This window comes from Conger conger, chromosome 19, assembly GCF_963514075.1.
Source record: "Conger conger chromosome 19, fConCon1.1, whole genome shotgun sequence".
NCBI lineage: Eukaryota > Metazoa > Chordata > Actinopteri > Anguilliformes > Congridae > Conger > Conger conger.
In genome coordinates, this window is record NC_083778.1 from 1,787,901 (window position 1) to 1,814,674 (window position 26,774).

The window sequence follows — 26,774 nt, forward strand, 5'->3', positions numbered from 1 at the left end:
CTATTGGTCACAGGAGGTAATGCAGGACCTTTGCGGTTCTTGGTGTTGATAGGATAAATCAGGCTTTTTACAGTATGTTCTCATCAGACGTGTCTCATTCACAAATGAGCTAAAGGTAAGATTGTGCACAGGCCTTGGGAAGTATTTTTTCACTGTGTGGAACTGCTTGCCAGGCCATGTACTGTAGTGGTGGCAGAAACTCTCCATGTTATGCTAGATACTGAATTGTGGGGCTGAATGACCTATTCTTGTCATTATGTCACAGTATTTCATGTTATATTCTGTTTTGTTAATTCGCATATGCATACTGGCTCTTTATCAAAATGGCTGAGATGTACAATTGCGGCTGTAGTATTATCTATCCGTTTAACAGAGATCCATTTATCTGTGGGATTCCAAGCACTGCATGTTCAGTACAAGTACAAAATCTAAAATATAATGTGTTTAATGTTGAAAAAGAAAGATACCTGTGTGATTTTACTGTGCTGCCATTCCACCCATTACACTGTGCTCTGTGGTTGCTGATCTGGCCCGATGTCGTCAGGTCTCAGTTAGTCCTCAGCTATACCTTGATAACGCCTGGATAGAAGAGTGCCTTGGAATGCCTTGCTTTGCCATTTTGGTTACTTCTCTATCCCAATAATTTATTTAAACCTTTTTGCGTGCTCAATATTTCCCCGATTTGCTGTGCTCCAATTAAACCTCCTGTTTTCCTAATATAATACTGTTCATGGAAACAAATTGATTCTTTAGTTTAGTCCATTACCCAGCTTACAGATATCAGTGTCATTATTCCTATCAAAGGTGAAGAACAGGACAGTGTTACAGTGAGCACTGTGCTGGTGCAAGCTGCCATGAACATGCTGATGTCACAATGCACGTGAAAGAAGGGGCCTAACAGCTGTTTATGTTTCATATTTATGAAATTAAATGAAATTTCAAATTCATAAAATGAGCAGGTCCTTAATTTGGTGATGCTGAATCATATGACCCCTTAACCTGAATAAGTGAAACCACATCAGCGTGGCTACATTGACCAGCTAGAGACTGCAGAAGAGAAGCATATACCTTTATAATAGGTAGACCTTTACGAATAATGTAATTGTTAAGTGGGTGATTACAGAGGGTGTGCGCTGTATTTGGTTAAATTATATATTCTTGCGGCACGGATGGTGCAGTGGGTAGCACTGCTGCCTCACAGCAAGGAGGTCCTGGGTTCGAATCCCTGTCGGCGGGGGCCTCTCTGTGCGGAGTTTGCATGTTCTCCCCGTGTCTGTGTGGGTTTCCTCCGGTTTCCTCCCACAGTCCAAAGACATGCAGGTTAGGCTGATTGGAGAGTCTAAATTGCCCGTAGGTATGAGTGTGTGAGTGAATGGTGTGTGTGCCCTGCGATGGACTGGTGACCTGTCCAGGGTGTATTCCTGCCTTTCGCCCAATGTATTCTGGGATAGGCTCCAGCCCCCTTGCGACCCTGTTCAGGATAAGCGGGTTCAGATAATGGATGGATGGATGGACATGGAGTGTGAGAGTGGCGAGAAAACTGTATGTATGCACTGAGGAGCCCACATTGGCTGTGTACGTATGCACTGTATGTATGCACTGAGGAGCCCACATTGGCTGTGTACGTATGCACTGTATGTATGCACTGAGGAGGGCAGATTGGCTGTGTACATATGCACTGTATGTATGCACTGAGGAGCGCACATTGGCTGTGTACGTATGCACTGTATGTAAGCACTGAGGAGCGCACATTGGCTGTGTACGTATGCACTGTATGTATGCACTGAGGAGCCCACATTGGCTGTGTACGTATGCACTGTATGTATGCACTGAGGAGCCCACATTGGCTGTGTACGTATGCACTGTTCTGTTCCATTATATGCAAGCCCTGATCATCTGCAGTGTGAATCAGACCCATTCTGTAGCTGTTTCTGAGAGGGGTTCTCTCTCCCCCTCCACACATGTGCCATGGCAAAGAGCTCTTTTTATATACAGGTAGTCGTCAACTTACAACCGTAATTTGTTCCGACCGACCGGTCGTAAGTGGAACTGGTCGTAAGTCGGCCTATTTTAGAATTACCTTACATATATTATACTGTGTAATGATATTATAATCATCTTTAAGTCAAATTTTATCAATATTTTCTTTGTTCATTATTGTTATAACCATTGTATCACCAGTCTTAGTACTGTTATCATCTTTTTATGCCATTTCATATTTCTGTGAAATGGCACCTCCATCCTCATTCTAAATAGATTAAAAAACTAAACCATGCACCATACGACGAGCTGTAAAGAGCCAAAAGTACCACTGTCAGATCTGTGGGTCCTGTTGGAAAACTTGAAACACAAAGTAGATGTATTCCGCCATCTGGTGGCCTTGTGGCGCTATTGCAAGTGACTGAACTCGAGGTTGAGGTTCCTGGCAGAAGCTGAAGGTTCTCAAGAATTCACTGAACAGATCAAGAAAATAACAGGGCTGTATTGATTTATAGATTAGATACTCTATTGAGTTATAGATTAGATACTCAAAAAAAGTTTGCTCTGGCGGTGCACTTACATGCAGCAGCTCAGCGCTCTAGATACCGATACTTTTTGATCAGTTTACTGTTCGTTTTCCTTCTATTAAAGGCCATGTATGTACAGGCATATGTAAAATACAGCCGGCACGAACTGCTTGACATCGGTTTGCCGCCTAGAAGCTGTATTCTAAATCAGGACGACATTCCATCGGAGCTCGTCAGACCACCGGGACTTGGAGTATTTATCAGTGAGATGTCGCCCCTTCTATCTGCCACGAGAGTTTACTGTCGTCATAATAACTGCTGATTACATAGCTCCTGATGCTAACACCACAACAGCCTTGGGCTACTTGCTAACTGCCATTAGCAAACAACAGCGGGCCCATCCTGACGGAGTTTTTGTGATAGCAGGTGATTTTAATAAAGCCAACTTAAAGTCTGTCCTCCCCAAATTTTACCAGCATGTCCAGTGTCCCACGAGAGGTAAAAATACACTTGACCATGTTTACAGTAACATCAAGCATGGTTTTAAAGCATCACCTTTCCCCCATCTGGGCCAGTCTGACCACATCTCCTTGTTCCTGACTCCAGCATACAGACCACTTATCAACACGGTCAAACCAACTGCTAGAGAAATACAAGTGTGGCCAGAGGGGGCTTCGGAGCAGCTACAGGACTGTTTTAGTTGCACTGATTGGACTATATTTGAGGATGACAATATTGACACATACACCTCTTCTGTGTTATTCTACATAAAATGCTGCATGGACAATGTGACTACCACAAAACGGATCCGTGTGTTTTCTAACAACAAGCCGTGGATGACTAAGGCCCGCAACACTGCTTTCCGTTCTGGTGACACGCTACAGTACAGCACGGCCAGGGCGAACCTGAAGAAGGGTATCAAGGACGCCAAAGCAGCCTATAAGCGGAAGATTGAGGACCACTTTGACAACGCGGACCCCGCAGGGCATGGCAGGGGATACGTCACATCACCAGGCAGGACAACACCAGCAGCCTAACCAGCACCAGTGCCGTAATGGCGGAGCAGCTCAATCAGTTCTTTGGCCGCTTCGAGGTGGAAAGAACAGCGACGACCATCGACCCAGCTCTAGCCACCAACAGCCAGGCACTCGTCATCCAGCCTGCTGATGTGATACGCACACTCCGCAAAACCAACACACGGAAGGCAGCTGGCCCAGATGGCATCTCAGGGCGGGTCCTCAGAGACTGTGCTGCAGAGCTAGGTGAAGTACTCATTACATTACATTATTGGCATTTGGCAGACGCTCTTATCCAGAGCGACGTACAACAAAGTGCATACCCATAACCAGGGATAAGTTCGCTGAAAGACCCTAGAGGGAAGTACAATTTCAACTGCTACCTGTACAACGAAGATAAGGACCAGGGCCTTTTTTTTTTTTGAACAAAGAAACAAACAACAGAGCAAAAGTGACCAAACTTAACTATCCAAATACTGCTTACCTAGCCAACTAAAAATACCGATACACAAAGCAAATCACAAAGACAACAATTAAGGTTCACAGGGAGGTAGGGAGGGATGGGGAGAGGTGCTGCTTGAAGAGGTACGTCTTCAGTTTGCGCTTGAAGGTGGGGAGAGATTCTACAGTTCTGACCTCAACGGGGAGTTCGTTCCACCACCGTGGAGCCAGAACAGAATTACTTATGATTGTGAGTTGAGTTTGTATAGCACTATCTGACCCTCATTTCTGATACAAACATACAGAAATGATATCACTGGCACTGTGAGTGGAGCCTTGAAGTGCTGCCATAACACTGGGTGCTACGGTTGGGGAGGCCCTCTGACACTGATCATGTATCTGACAGAAGTGACCTCTTACTTACCTGAGCTTTGAGTTTGACTAGATTTAGTCAGGATGATTGCCAGCTTGAGAGAGGCTTTGTCTCCTCACCCATAGGGTGAGACGCCATACCAAACCCACACAACAGAATAAACCTCCTCACACTGTCGTCTACTATACAGAACAAATTACTGCACCAGAAAAAAGGAGAAAACACCCTCTCACACACCCAACTCCCAGCATGCAGAGAGAGAGAGAGAGAGAGAGAGAGAGAGAGAGAGAGAGGGAGAGAGAGAGAGAGAGTGGGAGACAGGGAGAGAGGAAGGGAGAGAGAGGGAGAAGGAGAGAGACAGAGAGATAGAAGGAGAGAGGGGGGGAGAGAGGGAGACCGAGAGAGAGAGAGAGAGAGAAGATGAGCTCCCTAAAAATTTCTTCAATTTTCAATATTCTTCACGGAAAAATCTTTGATTTGCAATCAAAAATGTACATCAATGTTTATAAATAATCAAAGAATAAAATGAAGCATATTTTGTCCACCAGATGTCAGTCATTCTCTAAATTATCTACTCTTATCTAAATCTCTAAATTATCTAAATCTCTACCCTTGTATGTTAGTTCACTTACCTGGCACGATTTGCTCCACACCTATCTGAGGTCACTGCACCACACCTATCTGAGGTCACTGCACCACACCTATCTGAGGTCACTGCACCACACCTATCTGAGGTTACTGCACCACACCTATCTGAGGTCACTGCACCACACCTATCTGAGGTCACTGCACCACACCTATCTGAGGTCACTGCACCACACCTATCTGAGGTCACTGCACCACACCTATCTGAGGTCACTGCACCACTGCGACAGCTGCTAAAAGCGCACAGTGACTTTGTTTGGGACGCTATCCATGATAGAGCGTTGCAGAAAATAAAAGATTTGATAACACAACAACCAGGCCCAGTACTCGTTTACCTCGACCCCCTGAAAGAGCGAACACTCCAAGTGGACGCTTCAGAAAGCGGCCTCAGGGCAGTTATGCTCCAAGACGGCAAACCAGTTGCCTGTGCCTCAAAAGCACTGACAGCACGGAGGAAACTATGCACAGATAGAGAAAGAGCTCTATGCTGTACTGTTTGGTTGCAGGCGTTTCCATGAGTACCCCTACGGCCGCAAGGTGACCGTAGAATCAGACCATAAGCCACTAGAATCAATTCTAAAAACCCACTAGCATCAGCCCCACCACGGCTGCAGCGAATGATATTGCAGTTGTAAAGGTACGACATCAGCATTATCCACCGACCCGGAAAAGACATTCCAGTCGCCGACACACTATCTGGGAAGTGCGTAGAGCACCATGACAGAGCTCCAGATGAAGGAATGGAAGCCCAGGTGCACACGGTCATCAGCAGTGTTCCTGTGAGCGACCAGAGGCTGACGGAGATCAGAGAGGCAACAAGCCAGGATCCCCAGCCCACCGCCCTGAAAAAGGCAGCCCAAGAAGGCTGGCCTGAGTCAAGATCACAATGCCCCCCCAGCATCCAAGAGCACTGGAACCACAGGGACCGGATTGCCCAAATTGATGGCATTCTTTTTAAAGGTGAGAAAATGATAATTCCTCAAAAGCTCAGAGAGAACATGATTGAGCGCATACATTCTAGCCATATGGGTGTAGAAAAGAGCAAAAACAGAGCTAGAGACCTTCTATTCTGGCCGGGGATGGGGAAACAGATTGAGGCAGCAGTAGAAGCCTGCAGCGTATGCCAGGAGCGCAGCAGTGCAGACCCCAAAGAAGCCCTGCTATCACATGCCATACCGAAGAGACCATGGCAAGTGACAGGCACAGATCTATTTACATGGAGCTCCAGAGATGACATGGTTGTAGTGGATTACTACAGCCGTTTGTTTGAGCTGGAGAGGCTATACAGTTGTGCTGCCACAGCCGTTATCACCAAACTCAAGTCAACCATGGAGAGGCATGGCATCCCCGAAACCATCATCAGCGATAACGGACCGTGCTACCGTGCACGCGAGTTTCAATCCTTTGCACAGTCATGGGGATTCACACACATCACCACTAGCCCCCATTACCCACAGAGCAATGGCCTCGCAGAGAAGACTGTCCAAACAGCTCAGCCAATGTCAGACAAAGCCAAAGCTGAAAGCAAGGGCGCTTACATCAGTCTCCTAGGATACCGCAACACCCCGATAGACAACCTAAAGTCACCAGCACAGCTTCTCATGAGTCGCAGGCTGCCATCCATCCTTCCATCCACAGCTAAGCAGCTGCAGCCACAAGTCGCCTGTCAGCAGAGCGTACGTGAGAGAAGAGAGGCCTGTCAGCACAACAAACGTACTGCAACAGGTCTGCCAGACCTCTGCCACCCCTGCCTGCAGGTACCCCCATCCGCTTTGGGCAGGAGGACGGCTCCTGGAGACCTGCGACAGTAACCCGTCCTGCAGACACTGGAGCTACCGCATCACAACCAGCGAAGGTCAGGCGTATCGGCCAAACCGCTCCCCCTCGGAGAAAGACTCTCTGAAGACAGCAGAGAGGACGTAAGCACAGCAGACGTCCAGCAGTCCGAGTCCAGCACCAACAACACACAGGGCCGTCAGTCTGAACTTGTGGATCCTCCAGGCTTGGACACTCGGTCAAATGACCACCAACAATCCGGTTACACGTTCAGGAATACACCCTGGACAGGTCGCCAGTCCATCGCACACGCACCATTCACTCACACACTCATACCTATGGGCAATTTAGACTCTCCAAATCAGCCTAAGCTGCATGTCTTTTGACTGTGGGAGGAAACTGGAGTACCCGGAGGAAACCCACACAGACACGGGGAGAACACGCAAACTCCACACAGAGAGGCCCCGGCCGACGGGGATTCGAACCCAGGACCTCCTTGCTGTGAGGCAGCAGTGCTACCCACTGCACCATCCATGCCGTTATTTGTAATGGATGTTTAAATTAATTAATTAATTTTAAAAAAATAATAATAAATTTAAAAAAAAACATTAAACATTTTAAAATGACTTCCTATACAACATACGGAGAATCCGCGCCTTTCTTACCCCCTACTTGACCCAGCTCCTGGTCCAAGCAATGGTTCTGTCCCGCCTGGACTACTGCAATTCCCTCTTGGCTGGCCTCCCAGCATCCGCCATCAGACCCCTCCAACTCATCCAGAATGAAGCAGCTCGTCTGGTCTTCAACTTTCCCAAATACTCACACGTCACCCCCCTGCTTACTTCCCTCCACTGGCTGCCTGTCATGGCTCGCATCAAATTCAAAACATTGTTGCTAGCCTTCCAAGCAGTTAAAGGGTCTTCCCCAGCTTATCTGCAAAAAATCATCAGACCCTACACCCCCCTGCCAGACCTCTTCGTTCAGCCTCCACAGGCCGCTTGGCACCTCCCCCTCTCCGAACCTCCACCTCACGCTCACGACTACTGTCTGTTCTGGCTCCACGGTGGTGGAACGAACTCCCCGTTGAGGTCAGAACTATAGAATCTCTCCCCACCTTCAAACGCAAGCTGAAGACACACCTCTTCAAGCAGCACCTCTCCCCATCCCTCCCTACCTCCCTGTGAACCTTAATTGTTGTCTCTGTGACTTGCTTTGTGTATCGGTATTTTTAGTTGGCTAGGTAAGCAGTGTTTGGATAGTTAACTTTGGTCACTTTTGCTCTGTTTGTTTGTTTCTTTGTTCTCAAAAAAAAAAAAAAAAAAAGGGCCCTCGTCCTTATCTTTGTTGTACAGGTAGCAGTTGAAATTGTACTTCCCTCTAGGGTCTTTCAGCGAACTTATCCCTAGTTATGGGTATGCACTTTGTTGTACGTCGCTCTGGATAAGAGCGTCTGCCAAATGCCAATAATGTAAAACCACGATGGTTCAGCTAAACCAACAGAAACACAAACTAAATGACACACAAAATCCACAGGATGAACAGAGATGGGACAGGTAGAGTGAGAGGAGGATGAACAGAGAGATGACAGGTAGAGAGAGAGGGTGAACACAGAGATGGGACAGGTAGGGAGAGAGGATGAACAAAGAGGTCTCATGTACTCATGGCCTGTATGTAGGAAGGAGCAGTTGCCTTCACAGCTAGCTATGGCAGGGTTAGGTGAGTGCATTCCCAGAATGCACCAGTTGTGTGCGTGACACGGACTGGGTTTAATTCCCCTTTAACCGTCCCTCGAGGGAGAGATTTCCCTACTAACTTTGTGACATGCAACAAGCAAAGTAAACAGGCGATCTGCAAGGGAGGATAGACGAAAAAAAACAGAACCGCCCAAACTATACAGGAAGCAGCCTCGGCTCTGAGTGCAAGCTTTTTCTTTTTCCGTCTGATATCTTATCTTTAATTTATTTCAGATTTTTTCTCCCAATTTGGAAGCCAAATGTACACCATCTAATCCAATTAGTCTTAGCTGGTGGATACACTGCCCACAACCCCGTCTCGTCTCATGCTCGTGACCGTGATACCGAGGCGCCGGGGGTGCTGTTGTATGCGGCGATCCACTGACCCTGCCAAGCCCCTCCCTCTGGAACAGCGAGCCAATAATGCCGCTCCACGAGAGCCGGCCAAATGAGGAATTTACTTTTAAATAATGAATAATAACCACCCCATCTCATTTTTAGTGACGACAAAAACACACCAAGAGGGTTTGAGGTTCTCTTAAACCCGACTCAAAAACAGGAACAAAGGCTGTTGGCTGAAGTATCAGACAAAGTTCAATTCTCGGTTCAAACATTTCAGCCCGAAAAAGCGCTTGAAAGGGAAGGGATTCGCTCCCCTCTTCCACGCATGGAACATTGCATTCTGGGATTTCTGGTAAATGGTTGGCATTTATATAGCGCCTATATCCAAAGCGCTGTACAATTGATGCTTCTCATTCACCCATTCATACACACGCTCACACACCGACGGCGATTGGCTGCCATGCAAGGCGCCGACCAGCTCGTCAGGAGCATTTGGGGGTTAGGCGTCTTGCTCAGGGACACTTCGACACAGCCCGGGCGGGGGATCGATCCGGCAACCCTCCGACTGCCAGACGACTGCTCTTACTGCCTGAGCCATGTCACCCCTTTTCTCCGGAAGCCTGCATTAGCCTTAGCGGGAGGGAGGGAATAAGGGAATATATTTGCTCTCCTTATGCAATTCGGAAGTGAACCCCACTTGGCGTGCGCTCCAAATTTCATCCTGGTATTCCTGGAAAGGGAAAAGACAGGAAGAAAGCTTACAAACTGGATTGAAATCCAGCCCCGGGCCTCAACCCTGCTGCTCACCAGCATTTCCCCTCCGCACAGGGCGGGGGCGCTAGTCATCCTGTAGTAATACAATTTGTCCATCTATTGGACTATATATTGTGTCATTCCAGTATAAAAATGAGATAAGAAGCATGCAAAATCCCTTTGTCAAACAGCAGCATTGGAAAAGCCAGTTCTGTAAATTCAGGAGACACAGACGGTAGATGACCAACAAAAAAATAAAATAAGAATTAAACATGCCACTAAGTCGTGTAATAAAAGTTCTTATTGGCATATCACCTGAATAAAAATTATAGGAAAAGACTCCTGGCAGTCATCTTGGCACAAAATATTAAACCAGGGGTGTCAATAATTGTGGAACCTGTTTTTTTTTTGGGAAATACATTTTCTATTTGAAAATTGTAAGATGCATCCACGTGTGCGTATGTGGGCATATATTCACTGAGCACTTTAGATAATCACATAAGTAGGTGTTCCTAATAATCAGCCAATCATGGCAACAGTGCAATACATAAAATCATGCAGATATGGGTCAGGAGCTTCAGATAATGTTCACACCAACCATCAAAATTGGGGGAAAAAATGTTGTCTCATAATTTTGACCGTGGCATGATAGTGTGTGCGTCTGTGTGTGCGCATGCACTTGTATGTGTGTATGTGGGTTTGCATGGGCATGCGTGTGTGCGTGTGTGTGTATGCATGTCAGCGCGCACTTTTGTGCACGTATGTGTGCGAGAGCTTTTCTGGAGCGCTTGAGCGTGCAAGTGTGTGCATGCGGGAGTAAGCAGGTCTGCATTGGTGCATGCGTGTGTGTGTGCGCGTGTGCGTGTGTGTGTGTGCGTGTGCGTGTGCGCGTGCGCGTGCGCGTGCGTGTGTGCGTGCGGGTGTACCGTGGCAGGCTGGGGTGAGGAAGGGGCTGAGGTCATAGTAACCCGGCTGACACACGCAGGTGAAGGAGTCCAGGGTGTTGATGCAGAGGGAGTGTGAGCCACACTCGTCAGGGTCTGTGGGGGTCAGAGGAGAAAAGCCCACCATGTACTCCCGCTCCACTGCATCACACCAGACACAATGAGCACACACAAACCTGCATGTGCATGCACAGACAGATCTCCCAGCACGCCTCACGCCTACCCTGCCAGTACAAGACCTCCACAGTGACCGTGATGTTGGGGTGGTTGAGCGAGGTAAAGTACTGCAGTTGCTCCTTTGGGAGGAGGCTCACCACCCCATTCTGGAGGGGGCCCTCAAGCCTGCCCTGCTGGATGACCGGCTGGCCTCTCTCAGAGAGCCGGTATGAGAGCGCCAGGCCCGCCCCAGAACTGCTGCTCCACAAGGCCATCGAGTCCTTCTGCCGAAACCAGAGATCCAGCACATCGCCAGGGCCTGAATGCACAACAAACCAACATGAACACACACACACACACCAGGCCTGAATGCACAACAAACCAGCATGAACACACACACACCAGGGCCTGAATGCACAACAAACCAGCATGAACACACACACACACACCAGGGCCTGAATGCACAACAAACCAGCATGAACACACACACACCACACCAGGGCCTGAATGCACAACAAACCAGCATGAACACACACACACACACGCACCCGCATGTTCAAATATTCAGGCAAATATGCGCAGACACAGGCCCCCCCTCCTCCCAGCCTCCAGGCCTACCTGTGCTGGTGGGGATGGTGGTGGCGCTCACGACCGTGCTGGCCCCACACAAAGCCTCCACCCTGCAGCTGAGCCCCGGAGCTCCCCCTGGTGGTACACCCGAAAGCTGGAGACGGACGAGAAGTTCCACACAGACCAGCGCACCGTGTAGCTGTGCGGCCCGGAGGTGGACTGGCGCAGGTTTATGATTTCAGAGTTTGCTAGGGGACAAGAAAAAATCTAAAATCAAATGCTTTGTTTTGGTTAAGCTTCCACAAAAGAATATCAAAGGCAAATAACAGAGAAAGGGTACCTCCACACAAACTCAGTCCGGCATATTCCATTAGGAGTCAGACATTTACAAATCACACGTGATTTCCTTTGGCTTTGAAATCCAATGATCCCAACATCAAGTTCAACAACAAGCGTGTGTGTGCGTGCATGCGTGTATGTTCCAGACCTGGTGTGTGTGCGTGTGTGTGTGTTCCAGGTATGGCTTGTATGTGTATGCGTGTGTTCCAGGTATGGTGTGTGTGTGTCCCAGATATGGCGTGTGTGTGTGTGTGTGTGTGCGCATGCGTGCTCCAGGTATAGTGTGCATGTTTCCAGGTACAGTGTGAGTGTGTATGCATGTGTGCGTGCGTGTGTTCCAGGTATGGTGCATGCGCATGTTCCAGGTATGGTGCATGCGTGTGTTCCAGGTATGGTGTGCGTGTGTGGGCGTGGGTGCATGTGCGCGTGTGTTCCAGGTATAGTGTGCATGTGCGCGTGTGTTCCAGGTATAGTGTGCATGTGTGTGTGTGTTCCAGACACAGGGGCCATGTGGCTGTACCAGAGTTTCCGTCGCTGAGGGCCATGGTGCTGGGGCAGGCGGGGCTCCTGCCTGTACCTCCTCTCCTCCAGGACGTGGCCGGAGCCATTTGTGTGGAAGACGGTGACCAGGAAGGAGGCCAGCCGGTCGCTCGGGGGATAGTCCCACCCCACCGTCAGGATGCTGCTGTCCCACGCCGTCACCCGGAAGTTTGCGGGCACGTTGGGATCTAGGCGTTCACACAAGGAGCTTAACACAGAGCTCCGAGCAGGCAACTCACAGAGCCAAGCTTAACCAAGTAATAATCCACACAAAGAGGCCGACCTGCTACGAGCTTGTGTGTATACAGTAGCTAAAGAACGTGTATGAAACAACCGCTGCTCATATGAACCTCCTGGTATCCGGGTTCATATCTGGGTGGTAAAGCCTAAATAACGGAGACTGATAAGAGTTATTGACACCTGAGTCTGAATTACAATTTTACATATGGTAAGTTCAAGATGTATATCCATACTATATGGTAGATATGCAGGGGTGTTATCCGGCCATCTTTTGTTTGTTGGTCTTATTTACTTCTTTTTCCATAATGAACTCAATAAAAACTTGAAATAAATAAGGCACGAGACCTGAGGAGTTAGGAGAGAGGCGTACCAAGCGCGATGATGAAGCTCTCCTTCTGATGGAAATACTCTGTGCCGTTTTCACAGGGAAACACTTCCTCTGTCCGGAAAGTCTTGAGCGCTTCCTGTGTGTGAGCGAGAGATGGAGGAACAGGCAGAGATACCCAAAGAAATAAAAAAAAAAAAAAAAAAAAAAAATGCATCAAATCTCAGTGAGATAGAAAAATAAAACAAATATTTAAAAGGTACAGTAGGTAAGATGTTGTGCTAAAACATTGTTACAAGACAAGTAAATCCCTTCCCATCATTGAAAAAGGCTCACTGACATGTTGACTCATGCTCTGCCTGCATTTATAGTCCTTAGATTCGGGTTTCAAAAGATGCAATTGACGGGCCGACACTCATTGTATAGCAGCACAATAATTCAGCGTCAGCGCGTTCACAGGAATGTTCAATTTTGGAATTTCTGACCAACTTCAGCTCTTGTAATTACTTAGTTATACCAAACATTTGGTCAGTGTGGATGATTGGCTGCAGCAGATGGTGATGTAATTGTGACTGTTGTAAGGGTAATTTTCTTAATTGACAATGTGTGTCACCATAAAGACAATCACATGATTACAAATAACCTTTTAGTGATAATCCTTAGGGAAAGACCCACCTCAACCAACACGCAGGACCAGCTACTTTAATATTAAGGAGCACATGATGGTAATCTCGTGTCACTGTATTGATTGACACATTGATGGTCTTTAGAGGAAGTTACGGAAGAACCAAGACCCGACATGCACACTGCTCTCCTCAGGACAGGAGCCCAGAATCCCGCTCTTGAGCAAGAACACTCGGCCCGACTTGTGCCGACTAGTGCCGACTTCTGCCGACTTCTGCCGACTTCTGCAGCCAATCACGCTTGCTCAAATGCAGTTTCGGCCCATAAAGCTCCGCCCCATTAACACCATGCACGATCGGCCCACTGTCCTTTGCTTTGTCTCCGAATTCTCCATTCTTGAATATAAAATGGTTTTAGCGGCTAGATGTCCATACTTAGCAGCAGATTGCTGATTCACCTCAGTCTTTCATTTGATCAGTTAAAAGCACAATGGGTCATTTCAGACTTCTCATGGTCAAGAGAGGAATTGCAGCAACAAACACATTCAAACCACAACACCGTTTATGCCTCCCCCTTCTCTGTGAATGTGCTGACGTTGAAACGCCATTGGCTGTTATTGTACGGCTATACAATGTTTTGGTATATACTGTACTTGTATATTTGAATAAATACATATGCATTCAAAAGCACTTATTGCACATTCTCTTATCCAGAGTGATCCATCCATCCATCCATTATCTTAACCTGCTTATCCTAAACAGGGTCACAGGGGGGCTGGAGCCTATCCCAGCATACATTGGGCGAAAGGCAGGAATACACCCTGGACAGGTCGCCAGTCCATCGCAGGGCGCACACACCATTCACTCACACACTCACACCTATGGGCAATTTAGACTCTCCAATCAGCCTAACCTGCATGTCTTTGGACTGTGGGAGGAAACCGGAGTACCCGGAGGAAACCCACACAGACACAGGGAGAACTTGCAAACTCCGCACAGAGAGGCCCCAGCCGACGGGGATTCGAACCCAGGACCTCCTTGCTGTGAGGTGGCAGTGCTCCTTCCGTGCCGCCTTATCTAGAGTGATGTACAACCATTTACACATAGTATCCATTTTTACAGCTCAGTATACACTCGGTGAGCACTTTCAGGTAGACCTGTACTACAGCTTGTTCATGCAAATATTTAAATCAGCCAATCAAGTTGGCAGCAACTAAATGCATAACCGTAAGCAGATATGGTCAAAATGTTCAGCAGTTTCAGACCAAATGCCAGAATGGGAAAGAAGTGTGATCCAAGTTACTTTGACCATGGAATGATTGTTGGTGCCAGACAGGGTGGTTTGAGTATCTCAGAAGCTGCTGATCTCCTGGGATTCTCACACAACAGCCCCTAGAGTTTACAGGGAATGGTGTGAAAAACAAAAACCATCCAGTGAGCTGCAGTTCTGTGGGCCGTGTTAATGAGAATTCAGAGGAGAATGGCCAGACTGGTCAAAGCTGCCATAAGTCTAATAAATAGCTAATGAAGAGCTCAGTGAGTGTATACGGAAGCAATCCAGGTCAATGCCTCACTCAAGGGTACAACATCAGTACCCTACCCGATAATCGAACCTGCGATCTTTGCGTTACATACCCAGTTCCCGTCTTTATGCAAGTATCGGTTCACATTCAGTGGCCTGCAATACTAATTTAAGTGATTCAATCTGTCAAAAAAAACCGAGGCATGGACCGCATTTTGGAAAACACGTCCAGCAGTTTCTTGACAGTGGCAACAACTGTCGGCCAGATTTAAATGTCAGCAATACTCACCGCAGTTCCGCTGGAGGGAAGATGCGCCGTTCTCTGTGTGCCACTCACATTTATGGAATCTGACAATAAAAAAATGGATAGCATTGGATCTGGGAGACAGGCGACTGGCACGCAATCTGGCGTGTTACACCTAGAATATTGAGCACTCGCTCACCTCTATCGCCATTGCCTTTCACCGAGTTAAAATGGTATTTGTATAGAAAATGAGAAACGTTAGCATTTCACAATTCAGTCATGCCAAACTTTACACTGAAACAGCTACGCCATTTATCTTTTTAAAGGGAAATTACACTTTAGTGAAACATTTTAATCCATGCCATTATTTCAACATTTATGAAATCTAATTTTGCCGTAAACTGGTTGAGAATAAACATTCAAGTTTAAAAAAGGTCTGTACGAACATCGTATACATGTGGACCAGGGTAATTTAGTGATTAAATAAGATTTTTTCCTAATTGCGATGATTGCGAGTCCTCCCCTGGAGCAATGTGTTAGTGTTACTGCTTATTAATACACAGCAGGGCCGATCCGCTTCAGGATATTGTGCCGTTACTCTTATTTAATTCGCTAAATAATGTCTTGAGCAGACATTTGTATATGGACCACGCTACAGCTGCAGACTGCAATTGCATCCTAAAGATTATACTGTGCTAGTAGAGGCACAGTATATAGAAGTAGAGGAGTGAACCAACATAATTTATAGGATCTGTCAGAAAAATTAATTAAGTTGGAATATTTAACATTTAACATCCAACAATTAACATTTGTTGGAACAAAATCCAGCTCTCAGACCAGCCCTCCAGGACCGGAGTTCTGCACCCCTACTTTAAAGGCTTCCCCAGTTTTCAGCTCACCCACCGCCACTGTGTATTCAATCACAAATGTTTTATGGATTAGAAATTAGTGATTTTATCAAATTCAATAATGGCTTTCAGGTTTTCAGCCTCTTGAATTCAACCAAGAAGTACTGAGGTTGAATGACCAACTTCACCGCAGTCCTGTCGCAAGTTAAGTGTAGCCTGCAATTGAATTCCGCACTTACCCGAAACAATCGAGAAGTTCCACACTTGTGCGATTCCTTCATATTCGGTGCGTAATTCATGTACATCGAATGGCGTTACCGACAAAGACACAAATTTGCCTTGACTTCCTATGGCTGTCAGCTCAGTGTTGTCCAGCCATACATTGACATCTGGTCTAATTGAGAACAAAGTCACCGTTCAAACAAAGAGATGGATATGCTTCAAGTTGCACATGCATTTTGAGCCGCGTAATACCTGTTCTCGTGGGCTCTGATATTTACAACCCAACAGACCGAGAAGACTAGACTGCTGCAGCTTCCTGAAAATTAAAAAGTTGGCCGTACTAACGTGGTGATTCCGGAATAGCCTAAGTGGATATGCAAACCAATTAAGGAATTGTAAAAACAAAGGGTATACGTAACAGACATTAAAGCCTGCGCAATGTAGAGCCGAAACGATTTTTCATTTACGTGTTACCAACACCAGTGTTTCAGTCCACTAATTCTTTCAAATCTACATACGTAGATTACAATTCTAATTGTAGGCTACTTCCACTGTGAATCACAAACTGGCTCATGCAACAACAACAAAAATAACATAGGCCTACTCGCCCGAAGAGGACGAAAGCAGCAGTGATATCGCAAGTGAGAGAACAAACGCGGATCCAAACCGCGTAGACCGCATTGGAGTCTGTATTATGAGGACGTATTTGACACAAAAATTTAGCTCAGTGTCTCAGTGAATATTTGAACTTCTGTCCCTCTGTGAGAAAGCGATAGCTTATGCGCGATCAAAAACAAAACATTCAGCTGTCGACATCATTTCGTTACACATAAGGTTAATAGCGATACCTGCAGATTGTTTGGTTCTAAAATCAGACCGAGAGTGGGGTAGACTAATTAGACAATTAGCTACACCTTACGATCCAAATCTTGATCACCCTTTTTCACTCAGTGAAAAAAGTAATGCCAGTGAAATGCAAGATTTCCGCACTTCAAATCTTGATGCTCATCTACATTGCGCAATATAAACATCAAACAAAAAGTTCGGAAATTTGTGTTTGGTAGATTATTTCTCTGTTGTAACAATGCTTCTTGGCAATACATTTTATACGGTTGGAAAGCCTGTCTATTTCCCTTTGAAATGGTGCCCCATTTGTAAGGAACATGCATTTGTGGGATGAGCAGCATAGCTGAGTATGTGGGTAGCGCTCATGTAAAATTAGCCAAATCTCCAGTGCCAAACAGCTTATTCTGCTGTTGCTATTGACTCTTGTTTGGTGTTGTTTGGTGGATTGGATGATTGAAGTCTATCAGTTAGAAGGAAGAAACAAGACATATTGGCAATTTTACAAGTTATTCATTGAACAAACAGTGAGGAGCCTCAGTAGCATGTGGAAGAACCATACACAGCCACAACAGCCTGGCACCTCCTCATGCTGGTCAGCAGCCTGGTCACACACTGCTGTGGGACGGCATTCCACTCCTCAACCAGGATTTGTCGCAAGTCAGCCAACGTGGTTGTGTTGGTCACTCTAGCATGAACAGCCCCGGCTGATCCCACAAGTTTTCAATTGGTTTGAGGTTTCCACAGTCTGGGTCCGAACTCCATCCTCCAAGATGACAACGCTCACAGAGCGGGGTTTATCAGAGACTACCTCCAGAACTTGGGAGTAGAGAGAATGGATTGGCCTGCCAACAGTCCTGACCTCAACCCAATTGAACACTTGTTGGATCAGTGACGTGCTGTATTGAATGCAATCAAAAATCAAATCAAAAACATGTATACTTGATATTATGGTCTTCAAGCTCTACCTGGTATTTCCTGAAAACAGTTTTTTATTTTAACAATTGATTTTTGAAAAGTGCCATGTATTGAATATGTCTACCATTTTGGAAGGTTTTGCAATCCCATAATTCTCAATTCCTACTATAAAAAGTTGCGCAATCAATGCCATATATACTTGATCATTTGCTTTCCAAAATATATGTGGTATTTCCTGAAAGTGAATACTTTTGCAATTCTATAATCCTACATTCGTACAGTAAAAAATCAAAAACATGTATACTTGATATTATGGTCTTCAAGCTCTACCTGGTATTTCCTGAAAACAGTTTTTTATTTTAACAATTGATTTTTGAAAAGTGCCATGTATTGAATATGTCTACCATTTTGGGGGATTTTGCAATCCCATAATTCCAAATTCCTACTGTAAAAATTCACAAAATCAGTAGCATGTATACCTGGCATGGTGCTGTTCAAAGTGTATATTGAATATCCAGGAAACAGTTTGATTTAAAACATTTTCTTTTTCTTTTGAGAAAAGTGCCATCTATTGAATACGTCTACCATTTTGCAGGATTTTGTAATGCCATAATTCCAAATTCCTACAGTAAAATTTCACTAAATCAATAGCCTTCTGATTTCGCCTGGGGAGTCAAATTTCCTAATCCATTATAACATTTCACTCCCCAGGTTAATCAGAAGTAACAAGCCTCGGTGTAATTTTAGACTCTGATCTAAGTTTACAGCCATTTTCATCAAGTCAGGATTCTGGGAAATTAGTCCATGCTTTTATTTCAAGTAGGCTGGACTTCTGCAATGCTCTTTACTGGTCTCCAAAAAAATAATTTGAAAGACTAGAATCAATTCAGAACTCTGCTGTGAGACTGAACAAAAATATGGAAGCGAGAGCATATCACTCCTGTTTTAGCTGCACTGCATTGGCTCCCTGTATCTTTTACAATAGATTAAGATCCTTTTACTTGTCTGCAAAGCACTGAATGGTTTGGCTCCTCCTCCTTTCAGACTCATTGTTGTTTCATGTCCCTTCATGAGCCCTCAGGTCATGTCAGTCAGTTCCCTGGGGTTCACAAAAGAAAATTGGGCTTTCTGCTTTTAATGATTACGCCCCTAAATTATACAACAGCCTGCCAATTAATATCAGACCAGCTAGCTAGTGCTATGTCTAGCAGGTCTTTAGAACTTTTGGTGGTCTTTAAAGTCATTATAGTATGTATTCCCAGGATCAGTGTCGTCTCACTTGAGGGAGGCATAGGGGAAAGGTGCCAAAGTGTTTGTCTTGTTTGTTATGTGGATATATTTCCACAGTGTTTGTTATTTTAATTTGTGTTGTGTCTGTAATTCTTTGTAATTGGCTTAATGTAAAGTAGGCCGGCAGAAGTTGCATCAGACTGAATGCTCCTTCCTTCTTCAGATTCAGATCTCGGAAAGGAAGAGTGAAGATGAAATCAACGTCCTGATTGGCTTTTCCTTCTGCACAGTCCAGAATGAACTTCTGCACAGAGACGGTTTTCCCAATGCCAACGATGCCCTCTGTAAGTACAGTTCTGATGCGTTTCTCTTGTACAGGTAAAGTCTTAAAGGTGTCATTGCAGAGGATTGGAGTCTCCTGGGTGGTTTGTCTCTTGGATGCTGTCTCAATCTGTCTGACCTCGTGCTCATTATTGACCCACTTCCCCCCTCTGTGATGTAGATCTCTGTATAGATCTCATTGAGGAGAGTTGTGTGGCCCTGCACTGCTAAACCTTCAAATATGTATTCAAACTTCTTCTTCAGATGGGTTTTCAGTTCCTTTTAATGGATTCATCTGAAGAGAGGAAATATAAGAAATAATTATTTTTTTTAAATAAGATTAACATTTCCCATTCAATAACAGATTAAGAAGAAAAAAAAGTTTATGCAGTCAGGTCACAGTATTTTACACATCACAGTGCTGCATTCCTTTAACAGTTGTGAGGGGAAAAATTCCCTTCTTAACATGCACAAATAAGATATCACAGGTGAGCATCGTCTGATGAAACAGATCCAGTAAAAACACAACAATAGCTATTCTACTATTTAACCTTCGTATTTATTTGCAAATAAATTACAGAAAGTGAGAAAGCTTACCGGCTTTCTGATTTGAATCAAACATAGTAAGACTCTTATACACACTTTTCCTGAAGGGGGGGCTCCAGCCAATAGCTGAGTGTAAATCATCCGCCATTAATCATTAATTTTCTTTCGGTATTGACATCCCTTCCGTTTTCCTTATTTTTGTTTTTCTTTAGCCAGGCATTGTGCCCCTCCCCTGTAGGGTTGGGGTATTCTCAGTCAGAACTTTAACCTTGCTCCTTAAAACCCTAAATCTAAGTCCCCCGACTTCAGACTCCTCTACTGACAAGCATGGCTGCTCATTCTCTGAACCACATATTTTTCTTCTTACGGGCGTTCTTACTACCACCTCGATGGCGTGTGCGAGGGGTTAACAATGCATTCCTTTCTAACCCATCCCCCGTCAATCTCTCATCAGGGGGGCCTAGGGCCGGGTCCTCGACAGGGCTTTACCAAAAAATTAAGAAAATTACCCTTACACAGTGTAACACACCTCTCTCACAGTATTACAGACCTCTCAATGATAAACAATCACAAATAAAACTAATGAGCAAAAAGTACATACTACTGCACTAATACAATAAAAATGAAGGAAAAAACATCTTAAAAACATGAAAACTCATTTCAGGTTTATGCTGTGGATCCTTGTGGTAAATACCATCTTCAAAGGTCACATATTCATTTTTAAATCTATTCTGTCTGATGGGACAGTGCTTTAGTTACTGCACAAACTCAGGACAGTCTGTCTGATGGGACAGTGCTTTAGTTACTGACTTTTGAGCACAAAGTCCCTGCATTGAATCCCATTCAGAGACATTTTATCTTCTGTGCAATCACTACTTGAGGTTATAATTTCATTTAAATGCCATTTTGTTGTTCATGATGTTTTCTAGATGTAAGATTATCAAGGTAAAGCATTATCATGAAAGTGTGAATTATATGAATCAGAACATTGCACTGTGAGATCTGTTTGCTCAACTCATGTCAGTACTCTAATGGACACACAGTAGTAATGAGAGAGAACTTACTGTGCTGCTCATCTCTCCAGTGAGTCAGTGAGATCCTTGAAATAAACACATGAAGAGGTGTGCTGTATCAGTGTGAAATAAACACATGAAGAGGTGTGCTGTATCAGTGTGAAATAAACACATGAAGAGGTGTGCTGTATCAGTGTGAAATAAACACATGAAAAGGTGTGCTGTATCAGTGTGTGAAATAAACACAGGAAGAGGTGTGCTGTATCAGTGTGAAATAAACACATGAAGAGGTGTGCTGTATCAGTGTGAAATAAACACATGAAGAGGTGTGCTGTATCAGTGTGAAATAAACACATGAAGAGGTGTGCTGTATCAGTGTGAAATAAACACATGAAGAGGTGTGCTGGATCAGAACCACTGAAACGATCAGATCCTTGCTTTATGGGATCCATGATCCTGTTCTGTAGAGATATAAATTATAAATTATGTTATAAATTATGAACTCTCTTGGAAAAGTTGAGTTCCTCTGCGCAAGACATACGGTTAATGCTAACTATGAACTGAGTGCTTAACATGCAGTTTGGAGTCAGGAATCTGGTCCTTCTGTGAGCCAGAGAGGGCAGGTAACACAATTAGTGGCAAGTCCAGCGTTATGGATGTAACATTTGGACACAAAATGACAAACAAAATCCCTCAGATTTAGCCTTCTCACAAGATAAAACATGTAAATTAATGTTATCAGAGCACCCACTTTGCTTAGGGGAAGGGGAATTTTTAATATTGTTAAGCCAGAAAAAAGACAGGTATTCTAAAAACTGAATTTTAAATTCAAAGGCAGAAGGTTTGATATCCATGTAATGCTATTATCTTTGTCTTGGCAATACCAGCATTATGGATGTAACACAACTGTGTTACGGATGTGACAATGCACATTGTCAAACAATCTCCTTCCCAATCAAATTAAAAAATCATAACACATTTGTTGGCATCTGAAATGGTTCTGAATATCAATTTTGACATTGAGAAAACCATCTGAAATGGTTTTGAATGTTTTAAAGATGGATGTCCATATTGTAGGCAGTGCACAAAGTGCTCCACACATTAATCAGCAAAATGATTTCCTCGTTTGCTGTCAGAATTCGCAAAGGCAATGAGACAAGGCACCATTCACACAGCACAACATCTGTGACCACCTCACTCAACTAAAGAGCTTTTCCGGCCAGTGGAGTTAACCACACACTTAATCAAACTCATATTGTCTCAGGAGGACCCTTCACTTTCTGTAATGGATGGTCACAGACATCTCTCAGATTGGCACACTGCCCTAGGCTGAACACCACAGCACCCAATCGTTTGTACACAGAAGAAACGTTAACATCGATCTAGGGCTGCACTGCATGATATATGGTATATTTGTCGTCATCGAGAATATGAACATGCAAGATAAACACTTTGCAAAAGACTGCTTGACCTGCAATGAATAGTATTCATTTAAATTGATGTTCTGTTAAATTGATTGGCTGTTCAGGTGCAATTTGGTCAAAAAGCAGGTGGGAAATTATGTATTTTATTCAGTGGGCAAAGGCTATTCATTGTCTGGGGACTATGTTAGCAGTGTACCTAAAGCTGAAAGACTTTGTGCACACTTTGATATTTGTTTACTTATCGCAAGTAACATCGTCATCACAATATTCAACTTTATCACATATCAGATATTTTCCTCATATCGTGCAGCCCTACTTCAATCCAACAAAATGTAAGGTAGTGATTCATAAGAAGAAAAAACCAAGCGAGGTTTTGAAACAGCTGGTTGAGCAGTTCAGACCAGTTCCATACTCAACATGGGTGAGTGATGGTGAGAGGGTGATAGTCGTGGGTGAGTGATGGTGAGAGGGTGATAGTCGTGGGTGAGTGATGGTGAGAGGGTGATAGTCATGGGTGGGTGATGATGAGAGGGGGATAGTCATGGGTGAGTGATGGTGAGAGGGTGATAATCGTGGGTGAGTGATGGTGAGAGGGTGATGGTTGTGGGTGAGTGGCAGTGAGAGGGTGATAGTCATGGGTGAGTGATGGTGAGAGGGTGATAGTCGTGGGTGGGTGATGATGAGAGGGGGATAGTCGTGGGTGAGTGATGGTGAGAGGGTGATGGTCGTGGGTGAGTGGCAGTGAGAGGGTGATAGTCATGGGTGAGTGATGGTGAGAGGGTGATAGTCATGGGTGAGTGATGGTGAGAGGGTGATAGTCGTGGGTGGGTGATGATGAGAGGGGGATAGTCGTGGGTGAGTGATGGTGAGAGGGTGATAGTCATGGGTGAGTGATGGTGAGAGGGTGATAGTCATGGGTGAGTGATGATGAGAGGGGGATAGTCGTGGGTGAGTGACGGTGAGAGGGTGATATTCCTCTGTCCACAGTAGATGTGACCAGTGTGGCCGACCGACTGAGCAGTGTTGTAGATTCTATGGACATCAGACTGGAAGACATTGAAACAGATGGCCTAAAAGATGGTAAACAGTAATAATAATAATACAACTGCAAGTGGTAATTAATGTGGTCCAAGCAGTACAGAAATATTTTTCCAGCTATCAGCTTATCCTCATAGAGTTCATGAGAACTTTGAACTTCATTTGCTCATTGGTATAAGAGTGATTCTTGCTATAGCTTCACCTATTGACTTCAAATTTCATAATGATTGGTGATGGCTAAGTAAGTTTAAGGGCTGCTGAAATTTGATTCCTCAAACAAGATCTGCTGCTGCAATCAGACAGTTAACATGTCCTTACAGATTTTCAGAACTTCATTGGGCAATTGCTTTAATTTTAACATTGGTATGCTATAGCGCCAACTACCAAATTCTTTTTACTGAACTTGTCTCCCTTTAGCACAGTGACCTATTGATTTTTATTCCCAAGTTTTGTGATAATTGGAGATTGTGCTCGAGAGTTAGAGCACATTAGAACAATCATGATACCAAAAATAAAAATTACTTACTGCAGAATAGAATTATTTAATTAATTAAATATTCTGAGATATTGGCCTGAAGATGCTGTGTACCACATTACATGCAAATTGCTCAAATACTCAGGGAGATGAGATCTTCCACAAAATCCTAAATATTGTTCAATATTTATCGCCCAAAATGTGTTGTCAAATGGCCAGGGCTTAGGAAGCTACCCCTGGCTAGCGTTGGGTAGACTTTCAGAACCCGCCCAAGCATCGCAGATTTCAATTGGTCTTCCATGATCCACAGTCTTGTAAACACCTCCTCTGCTTAACCTGCAAAGAGCATCCGTGATTGCTGCCTGAAGAACAGTTCACAACTCGAAACGCGTTGCAATGATAGTGGTCTGCATTAATTAAGCCAGTGTGTGTTCCTTAACCTTCTGAAAACGCTGAAAAGGGTGCATATTTTTTAGGTATTAAAATAGTTTTTTTTGCAGTATACAGTGGCTTCCCTCTTCATTTTGAGCATCCGTGCCCCATTGCTACGGATTTATGCGTTTCATTGCTTTGTTTTCTGACCGGATGTTGCTCATCAAATCGCGGAGCTGTTACGCGAGTCTGGAGACCAGCTCCACAGGAAGGTAAGCCATGGGTTCTGCTGCATGCTTCCTGTGGACACGTCAGGCCAAAACTTCACTGTATTGGAGGATTGATTGTTTGTTTTGGGGGGGGGGGGGGGGGTCCATAGCCTGTGCTCCACCAAATTCCCAAGGGTTTTGGCTTAAAGGTGCAATAGGCCTTTAATTGGATGGTTATTAATTAAAGATACAATTGGTACAATTTTTGTATTAAAACATTGTTTCAAGACCATTCTAAATCCCTTCCTATCATTAAAAAATACTCACTGACATGTTGACTCAACTGCGCTTATAGTCCTTAAATTCGGGTTTCAAAATATGCAGTTGGCGGGCCGGCACTCTGTATCAAAACATTGTGTAGCCGTACAAAACTTCAAGCTCATTGGTTGAAAATTGGTTCTAATTGCCACAGCCAATGGCGCTTCAACGTCAGCGTGTTCAGGCAGGCAGAGGGATAAATACTGTTGCAGTTTGAAAGTGTTTGTTGCTGCTCTTCCTCTCTTGACCGTTAAAAGTCCGAAATTACCTATTGTACCTTTAAATTTAGAAAATTAGGCTTTATTAGGGGCGCAAAACAATAGTATAGCATTCACTTTAGTTGAAAAGGTATAGAGCAAGGTGAAGAGAGTGTGCCAAAGGGTACTCTTGAGACTGAAAGGGTTAAATGCATATTGCAAGGGCCACGGTGGCGCAACAGGCTAAGATGCAGCAGACTTGCGGTTGCAGTTCACTGCAGAGGACCGGGGTTCGATTCCTGGTCCTGCCAAAAGCCAAGTTTGGCCGGCTGGCGTAGTTAGCTGCTCCAGAGGGAGGGCCTTGGCAGGGTTAGCTGATCACCGCACAATAAGCGCTTTGGACGCCTTGGAATCACGGACACGGTTAGAGAGATGAGACGTCTTGAAGAAGACATGCCGCTCTTCCTCAGCCTGCCAGGGGGCAGGGTATGGACGGGGTATCTAACACTAACACATTGGGATGGGCTTCGGGGCCACGTACCTGCAGGAAAACGTCTCAACGTGGGTGCAGCGCCACGGAGGATGGGTGGGTGCATTCCGCTCCTCGGACTCACCCACATTTTTACAGTGTTAAACGGGATTAGAATTGAACATTGCTTCCCACTAATTCAGCATCAGAGACGAGCATTATATACACTGCAACAAGTGTCTTAAGGCCTTATTTTTTCACTCAAGCAGAAGACATTAGCTTGTCCTAAGTTAATATTTGCTTGACAACTGAAATTTCCATTTTACACTGGGAAATCTTGTAGAAATTTTTGTTAAATTTCTATTCCGTTGGCAAATCACTGCCAATATTTTGAAAGAAATATTAATTGCCAATATTCTCATCTTATTTAACAAAAGTAAAAGATTTACTTTTCGTAAAGAAAGAAATAACATTCTCAAGTCCCAAAATATTACTCAAATACTTGTTATTTTTCATTCGTCGCAGTGTAAGATTTGAAATTTAATTTGAGCATAGTAGAATATAATATCCATCCATTATCTGAACCCGCTTATCCTGAACAGGGTCGCAGGGGGGCTGGAGCCTATCCCAGCATACATTGGGCGAAAGGCAGGAATACACCCTGGACGGGTCGCCAGTCCATCGCAGGGCACACACACCATTCACTCACACACTCATACCTATGGGCAATATAGACTCTCCAATCAGCCTAACGTGCATGTCTTTGGACTGTGGGAGGAAACCGGAGTACCCGGAGGAAACCCACGCAGACACGGGGAGAACATGCAAACTCCGCACAGAGAGGCCCCGGCCGACGGGGATTCGAACCCAGGACCTCCTTGCTGTGAGGCGGCAGTGCTACCCACTGCACCATCCGTGCCGCCACAGAATGTAATATATCATATAATTAATATTATTATTTTTTGGAATGTTGTTTCAGTTGAGAGCAGTGATTATCAGCATTAGTGTTCAGCTTTTAGAATGGTCTCAAACACAGAGCACCTCAGAACACCTGAAAGGGTTAAAGCCTGACGCTTGCTCGGCCCGTGTTAGAGATGAGCATGACATGGTGTATAAAATGTAAATTTGTACATGGCATACTAAGTCATTACTCCTGCTTGTCGATGCTTGGAAATAAGCATTATATTCTGCATTAAATTAATTTGGACAAAGCATAACACAGTTGAAATGAACTGATGATTG

General features: G+C 44.7%; 1 long non-coding RNA gene across 1 annotated transcript; it reads right to left on the bottom strand.

The window, feature by feature from the left end:
* Positions 1-12,786: 12,786 nt before the first annotated feature.
* On the bottom strand, positions 12,787-16,351 carry LOC133118992 (uncharacterized). The gene is made up of 3 exons (XR_009706469.1): positions 16,177-16,351; positions 15,135-15,193; positions 12,787-12,839 (listed from the first exon to the last, which is right to left on the bottom strand). It is a non-coding gene; the product is annotated as an uncharacterized LOC133118992 (long non-coding RNA).
* Positions 16,352-26,774: the final 10,423 nt, after the last annotated feature.